Raw genomic sequence first — 6,034 nt, 5'->3', positions numbered from 1 at the left:
TCCTCCTCCTCCTCCTTCTCCTTCTCCTCCTCCTCTTCCTCCTCCTCTTCTTCCTCCTCTTCCTCATCCCCCTTCTTCTTCTCCTCCTCCTTTTGAATTAGTTGAAGCCAGAAGACCCAATCTAAATCCAAATCTTTTGAGTTAGGAGGATCCACAGTAAATCAGGACATCTTCTGGTAGCAGCCTATATAAACACCAGAGAGGAAGGAAGCAATTGTTTTTTCCTGCTTGTCTTCACTTTCAATGGCAAGTCCATTCTTTCTTTACTTGTATTAGAGATTCCTTCTTTAGGATTCTGGCATATAGTGAATACCAGCTGAAACATCCAGCCTTATGGACTGAACAAATATTTAATTATTGGACTTTCTATTGGTAGATAGCCATTATTGAAATAGTTGGACCATAACTTGTAAGTTACTCTAATAAATTATATATATATATATACATATATATATATACATACATATACATATGATGCATGTATAAAACAAATATACAAAATCCCTACCTAATACAATGGTAGAAAAGCAAACTTTAGATATCTTTTTATTTGTCTGTATTGTCATAATTTATTTGACAACAGAAGTATCTTTACCCTATTATTTTCTTTTATTATTTTTACAAACATCACTTTTATATAAAGGGGCCTCAATTCAAAAAGCTGTTGGCTGGTTTCACTATTTTTTTCCTTTCTGAAGTTTCAGCTGAAAAACAGAAGGAATAGTTTCTGTTTGCTCCTGGCTGTGAGCACATAATGTTCTGTACACTGAAGGCTGAATTTGTACAAATGGGATTGGTGTATATATCAATATATTGCATATGTGTGGAATGACTAAAGCATCAAAACTTTCTTGGCTTTCCAAGAAGCAGCTAGGAGATTTTCACAAATTCAGCTGCTTTTCTTAATAAACCATAAGAGATGGGGATTGGTATAATTTTTTCCTAAAAGTTGATACTGGGCATTTTGTTGTCTTTCCTCATTTTATTTTACTTATGAAGATCCTTGTTTTGAGTTGACTTATCAAATTTCAAACTATATGCAACTGCCTATGCTGGGGTAAAGATCAGTAGGAGAAACGAGGACACAGAAAGATCAAAGAAGGAAGTAACAAGTTCTTTCATCCTCCTTCAGCTTGTCAGTCTCCCCTTCTGTGTTAGCAAGGATGACAAGAAACCAGCTGGACAATTAGAAATGTTCCAAGTATCAGTGTTCCAAGCCAAGTAACAATGAAATGCATACACTATAGGCTTGGGTTTTGAGAATATGGACATGTAGCAAAACATAATCATCAAAGGATCCTGTAATATGTCTTGTATTTCCCCAAATTATTAAAGCCATTTTCTTTACCTTAGGAAAATAAACCTGGAAAAATTATCTAATGTGATTTTTTTTCTGATAATGGCTATCTATCTGCACCTATACCTGGACCTGGACCTGGACCTGGACCTGGACCTTTACTTTTACCTATACCTTTGCCTATATCTTTACCTATCACTGTCTGTCTCTGTCTCACCTCTGTCTCTGTTTATGTCTATCTCTCACCATCTATTTATCAGTCTATTTATTTATGTGTTTTGTGTATGTACTCACATGTGTGCAGATGTCTGCTCAGAAACCAAGAGGGTGTTTTTATCTCATGGAGTTGGATATACAAGCAGAAATGAGATGCCTGACATATGTGCTGTCAACCCAACTCCAGTCTTTTTCAAGGACAGAATGAACTTCTAACAGCTGAGCTACCTTCCAGCCATATATTTACTATTTATGTCATAGTTCCTGGCTTCTTTACCCCAATTTCTAGTATTCTCATAAGTTCATATCCTGAGCACACCTGTATACACTTCTATTTACTGATCACAGATCTCAAAAATATTAACCCAGAATTGATTCTGTCTAAAGAAAATGCAGGGACTGAAGGAGTGGCCATTCAGAGCCTGCCACACGTACGGATCCATCTGCAGACCCTAAATCCTGACACTATTGCTGATGCCAAGAAGTCCTTGCTGACAGGAGCCTGATATAACTGTCCTCTGCTGCTAATCATTGGACTGAGCATAGGGACCTCAATGGAGCAGTAAGGGGAAGGAGTGAAGGAGCTGAAGGGGTTTGCAACTCCATACGAAGAACAACAATATCAACCAACCAGACCCACCCAGAGCTCCCATGGACTAAACCACCAACCCAAGGGTACACATGGAGGGGCATATGGCTCCAGCTGAATATGCAGCAGAGGACTTCCTTGTTATGCATTAATGGGAAGTAAGGCTCTTGTTCCTGTGGAGGCTCGATATCTGAGCATAGCAGAATACTAGGGTGGTGAGGCAAGAGTGGGTGGGTAGGAGAGCACCCTCATAGAAGCAGGGAGGAGAGAAGATAGGAAAGAAGGTTTACAGAGGGGAACCAGGAAAGGGGACATCATTTTAAATATAAACAAATAAAATAACCCATCAAATAAATAAATAAATAAAGTTTTCTAAGACCCTTGACTCTTATAGTTTCTTCCAAAATCTGTTCTTCTACTTACACTTTTCCACTGTATTAACTCTTAAACATTTAGGGGTAAAGTTTGAACAACAGTTCACTGTATAAATTGACAAATGGAAACTGTAGTACATTACCACAATGCCAGGGTGTTGTTAGTACATTACATAAAACAGTTAAGCTTTTGTCATCAACTGAAGGAGAGTAGCCTCTAAATGTTTGCTCTTATGATCCAAACCTTTCAGACCTTTTCCAAGGTCTGGATCTCCAAAATTCTCCTTAATGCCTATATGTGTGTTTCTTGGAAATCTCACAGTACCTCATACCATTAGTAGAATCCTGAGAGTGCTGATCCCTTTAAGCTACCTGTTTTAATTTTTTATATTTAAAAGAATTATACATCTGTGCATATATCATCATATTTGTGCACATAGTATGGTGTACACATGGAGGTCAGAGAACAAGTTGCAGGAGCTACTTCAAGTTTCCCATTGTTTGGATCCTTGAAATCTAACTGAGGTTGCCAGGCTTGGCAACAAACACCTTTAATGGGTAGATTTAGTTAAGTTGCTGTCCACTGCCTAGTTTTGAATACTTCAAAACAAGTAGACAGTTTTTTCTAGACTCCACTGCTGATCAAAATGATCAAAGGAAAGGAAGGAAGATGGAGGGGTAGAAAGAAAATCAGAGACTGATAGATTACATAGGAGAAAAGAAAGAGAGACATTACATACTGCTAGATTATCCAGGTTGGTATTATAAATGCTTATAACTGGTTGCCTTGGAAACTGAAACTGAAGAAGGAGAGAGTATCACTCATGCTTTAATGGAACTGGAATGTATGTACTGATACATATCCCCTCTCCACATTAAGATCATAAATTACAAAAGACATGTCATTTAAAGAGTTTATATTTAACTGCTAGTCACAGTAATTTGGAAACATTTAGGAATTATTTTCCTTTTAATTTATAATTAGATGCTGGGTTGACAATGGAAAAAGTGCAAAAACGATTTGAGAGAGTTTTGTGATAAATGGAAGCAACTCACATGGAAGCCTACAGCATTTTTCTAATTGCTCAGTTGAAGCAGAGAGATTGAACTAAGTCGTCTTTTTAAATTAAGTGACTTCTAGTGTTAAAAGCTCAGTTGAAGATCCTATGTGCACCATTACTGAAGACATAAATGATGGAGGTAAATGAAGATATAGGGACCAGGACATCCACAAAATTCACTTTGGTCACATGAGGAAGAATTCTAGATTTTTGTTGTGAGACATTGTGAAAGGTGTAGAGGCATTGGTTTTCATTTCAGAATATAATTATGTAATATGTATTAGATTTCAATATGAGTGAAAACACGAGAATGAAAGAATGATAAAAAATTTGAAGGCATATGCAAGGAAAAAAAAAAGAATCAGTGTGGGATAAAGTGTCCTCTATTTAGTACAAGGATGCAGGGCTGTGAGAAGATCTCCAGAGCATTGTCCAGAAGGGCACTGGGAACAACACAACAAAGGCTTAGCACAGGGTCTTTCCAGTACTCTGCAAATGGACTGGGAGGGGCCTGATTTCGTTCTGTTGTTGTCCTCAAGTGGTTGAATTTACTGCAATTTCTGCACTGTTTCTGATACCTTGGCAAGAAACTGAAGGCTCTCCTTCATTCCATTCTCACCACCTTCTCTGAGTCACACGCTTCTCTTGGTGCAAAGGCTGAGACGTATTGGAAGCAAAAACAATCCCAGCAATGTCATTCTTTTCGTGCCTCAAAACCTGAAGACCACTTGCTTTCTTTTGCTAAGCATTTTTGGTCTCATCAGAATTGGGCTTAAAGATTATTTTTCACAATTTTTAGCTGTAAATGGTTGAAGGAATAGGATGAGATATACTTCTTTATTTGATCTCGAATTCTATGAAAAGTCCATAAATAATTCTCTAATGAAGTAATGACCGGACTATACATGCACCCAGATGCCTGAGAATTTGGTGAGCTTGTGTGAGGGGTGAATTGTTAAGCCTGGACCCTTCCTCTGCACACAAGATAGTCACTATAGTGCAAAGGACTGTACTTCCCCATCAATATATAAACATTTTCCTTCAATACTTCTTATAAGCAGGAACATATTTAATTAGTTTGTTTTACCTTAATTGCCTACTCCAAGTGAACAAACACACTGAAGGAAAAATGAATGAGAAGTCAGTTTCAAAGTGTCAGATACAAAGATAACAAATCTTAAGTGTTAGTTCTATGGTTTCAGTCAGATATTTTAACACCTCTGAGTAATCTCAGGGTCTTTGCATAATATTACCCTAACCCTAATTTGCACATTATTTTTATCTTTATTCTTTGTTGCAAGAATCTAACCTGCAAATTGTCACATTCTAGCCACATACAACCACAAAGCTACATCTTCAACATTGCACAATATTTGAACTTAATTTATCCTTTTTTCTTTTAATCAACTATTTAAAATGAACTTTAAGGAAAATATTCAAAATCAAGTTTAAGAATGTATTTTTATTTCCACTGAAGAATAATCATGATTTTAACCTGCTCAACTTCAACAAAAGGAAAACTCCACTGTCATGTTTAATTAAATACCTGTTATAATTGATCTTGAGAGAATAAGGAAGTTCAACAAATCTATATGTGAAATTCAAAAGACATTGAAAGCATCAACATAATGTTTCTGGAATCTGTGAATAGGAATATATACTTTTAAACATGTGGTACATATCTTTGTATCTTCTACCATTTTAAGATTCATAATTTTATATTCCTAATAAGGAGATCAAATCTGAAGTATTTGAGCTAGTACCAAATTCAAGGTTAGTCTGAAATCTGTGAATTCATCTATCCTATGCACATAAGGTACAAAGAGAGCAGAAGGAAACATTGCTATCAAGCACTATGACTAATGTTGATGTGTGTTTTGAAAAAGTACCCCTGTATAGCTGTCCCCTGAGGGGCTCTGACAGAGCCTGACCAATACAGATGTGGATGCTCACAGCCAACCACTGGACTGAGCACAGGTACCCCAATGGAGGAGTTAGGGAAAAGACTGAAGGAGCTGAAGGCATTTGCAACCCCAACAATATCAACCCACCAGACCACCCCCCCCCCCAGCTACGAGGGACTAAACCACCAACCAAAGAATACACATGAGGGGATACAAGGCTCCAACTGCATATGTAGAAGAGGATGGCCTTATCTGGCATCAAGGAGAGGGGAGGCCCTTGTTCCTATGAAGAGTTGATGCCCCAGTGTAGGTGAATGCTAGAGCAGTGAGGCAGGATTGGGTAGGTGGGTGAGAGAGCACCCTCATAGAAGCAGGGGGTGGGATGGGACGGGGAGTTTGTGGAGGGAAACCTGGAGGGGAGATAACATTTGAAATGTAAATAAAATAAAATTTAAAAAAACTCAAAGGAAATCAAGAAATAGATATTTGGGCCCCCAAATTAAAGAAAAGAAAGAAAAAGAATAGAAAAGAAATGAAAAGAAAGGGAAGAGAGGGGAAGGGAAGGGAAGGGAAGGGAAGGGAAGGGAAGGGAA

The sequence above is a fragment of the Mus caroli genome, chromosome 6 (genome assembly GCF_900094665.2).
Source record: "Mus caroli chromosome 6, CAROLI_EIJ_v1.1, whole genome shotgun sequence".
In the NCBI taxonomy this organism is placed as follows: domain Eukaryota; kingdom Metazoa; phylum Chordata; class Mammalia; order Rodentia; family Muridae; genus Mus; species Mus caroli.
This window is presented reverse-complemented; position numbering follows the sequence as displayed.